Source organism: Chinchilla lanigera, unplaced genomic scaffold, assembly GCF_000276665.1.
Source record: "Chinchilla lanigera isolate Chin_1 unplaced genomic scaffold, ChiLan1.0 scaffold00158, whole genome shotgun sequence".
Taxonomy (NCBI): domain Eukaryota; kingdom Metazoa; phylum Chordata; class Mammalia; order Rodentia; family Chinchillidae; genus Chinchilla; species Chinchilla lanigera.
In genome coordinates this window covers 908,728-911,391 of record NW_004955559.1, presented here as the reverse complement: position 1 = coordinate 911,391, position 2,664 = coordinate 908,728, and positions in this window count along the sequence as shown.

Genomic DNA, 2,664 nt, shown 5'->3' with positions numbered 1-2,664 from the left:
AAAAAAAAAAAAAAAAAAGGCTAAAACTTTCTGTTGACCTCCCGGGTCTCTCACAGAAGACCCCCCTGCCCTGGTTCACATGCCACCTTCCATGATATTCTTCCACAGCCATGGCTTATACAGTAGGACACAAAATCTGTCCATGGGAGTTAATGCTACTGCAAACAACGAGATTCATGAATGGATTCTGCTAACTTGGAGGCAGTTAGGAAAGTTCCATTGGATGTTGCCATATGAAACTCAAACCACTAAAGACATGCTTGTGAAAATGGTTGCAGGGAAGTGATTGCAGGGTTGTTCACAATTTACCAGTTAAAGCGATTTGGTAGGCTGCAGGAGAAGGAATACTGATCTGTAGCCCTGGCCTTGAAATTTCTGGCGCCGGGAAGGGAAATGATTAATTTTCATGGAGGATCACTGTCAGTGAACTGGAATCACCGAGGATTGTTAGTAAGTCCAGCGAGGACATCATCCTTCCCGTCGGAGCCCTGGGTTACATCTTATTCGTACCTGTTCCACCAGCCGACACCACATTGAGCCACACGACCAGCCTCAAGTTCCCTGTCGGCTCAGGACTTCTGTACCCTACTCAAGTGGCGCAGTCATATTTACTGAAGCAACAGAAGCTTTATGAAAATGTTGAATTCTGGACACAATATGTTCCATATTTGGGGTGCTTTACATTCTTGGCCTTCTTAATCCTCTGAGTCCTGGTGGCTTTTGCAGTTGAAGTGGGAACTTGATGTGTACCCCGTGGGCTCATGCTACAGTGCTGAGCATTCTGGTTTGCAAGTGGCTGATGTGTATGACTATCTGCAGTGGGAACTGTGCATGTTATATATGAAAGGGGTGTACGAAGTGCTGGCAGGGCGGAAACAAGTTGGTAAGTATATTTGATAGGGTTTTGACACCAGTGATAGAGATCAGAAGTCCTATAGGAAGTTGGCAGCCATTGGGCGTGGTCTGTGTTTCATTACCTCTTCTGAAGATACGTTCTGCATATCTGTCGTGTGTGTCAGTTGGTTCTCTGATTAAAGTTTTGAGTTTTTAAAAGAGTGTTGCTCCTTCTCTCCTGGTGCCACACACCTGGCTAGCGGCAGGGCATGCATAGTCCCTGGCTGCCAGGCACATGCCAGTGGGGAGGCCAGGCTGTAAAGTGAAGTTGATAGTACCCCAGCTGCATGTTAGGAGAACAGGGAGGCCGGGAATGGGCTGTGGAGTGCAAAGGTGTCCTACATCCAACTGCTGTAATAAATGACTAGACTTCGTAGCTTATAAACAACAGAAAGTTTTACAGTTCTGGTGGCCGAGCTCTGAGGTTCTGTCAGATTCATTGTCTGGCAAGGGCATTTCCTGGTTCATAGACTGCACCTTCCTGCTGTGTCCCCACATAGAATTGGGAGAGAGCTCTCTGAGTTCTCTTACTCAGGCACTAATTCCATTCACGAGGGTTCTCAGCTCCCAAAGACCTCGTATCCAATCACACTGGGGGTTAGGTTTCAAAATGTACTTGGGGCAAATGCACCCAAACTGTAGCAAAGCATAAGGAGATGATTTTGTGAAATGATTGCTAAAGTCTCTGAGAAAGTCACTCCCAGCAGAGATCTAGAGTGACAAAGCACTGTGAATGGCTGCAATAGGACCAGGCAGAGGAAGCAGCCCAGGTGAAGGTGCAAAGGTGGGAGGGCCTGGTGCACTTGGGAGGAGCAAGGAGGCCCACGTGGGCTGGGGCAGAAGGAGCAGTAGGGAGACTGGGGCCGGGGGCGAGGCCCCGCAGGGCCCAGAGGGCATCTGAAGGGTTTTGGCATTTCCTGCGGGGAACGTGGGGTGCTGCTGGAGAGCTTCTGGCGGAAGAGTGATGTCAGTCAGTGTGAGGGACTGTGGTGGCGGTAGGAGGGGAGGACGTATTTTCTCTGGGTTGCCAAGTTCATGGGGAATAAACGAGCTGCTGCTGGTGGGCACCTTGCCACCATGAAGGAAGCACTGCCACAAAACCAATCTGCGAAAGGGAAGCAGAGCCGGAAGGAGAGGACACTGCTGACAGGTCATTTAAGCACCTGGATCCATCTGTTGCTGAGGTGAACGGGAACCAATAAACTCCCTTACTTCCATAAGCCAGCATAATGTTCTTTGTTTTTTGGTACCAGGAATCGAACACATGACCTCACACTTTCCAGGCAGGTGCTTGTGCCACTGAGCTATATCCCCAGCCCTAGCATAATGTTCTTGACCGACAGTAAATCTCTATCCCTAGCACACACCTGTAATCCCAGTACTCAGGAGGCTGAGGCAGGAGAATTGCAAGTTCAAGGCCAGCCTGAGCAACTTAACTACTTACTGAAACCTTGTCCCAAAACAAAGCAAAACAGGTTGAAATGTAGCTTGGGCCTTGGGTTCAATCCCCAGTACTGAAAAAAGTGGGGATTTTATGATCTCACCAGTGTACTTGGAATTCACCTGAGATGTATTTGTGTGTCAAGTGTCTACTGATGCAGAAGAAAATAGAAACAAGCTAAATGTCCGTTAATGGGGATTTGTTAAATAAAGAAACCCTCGCTATGCAGCTGTTTAAAATGTTCTGCATAACATGTATAACACTATTTTGTACTGTCATGGGAAATAGCCACATTGTAAAGTAACTTGTAAAATCATGCGCATGGGATT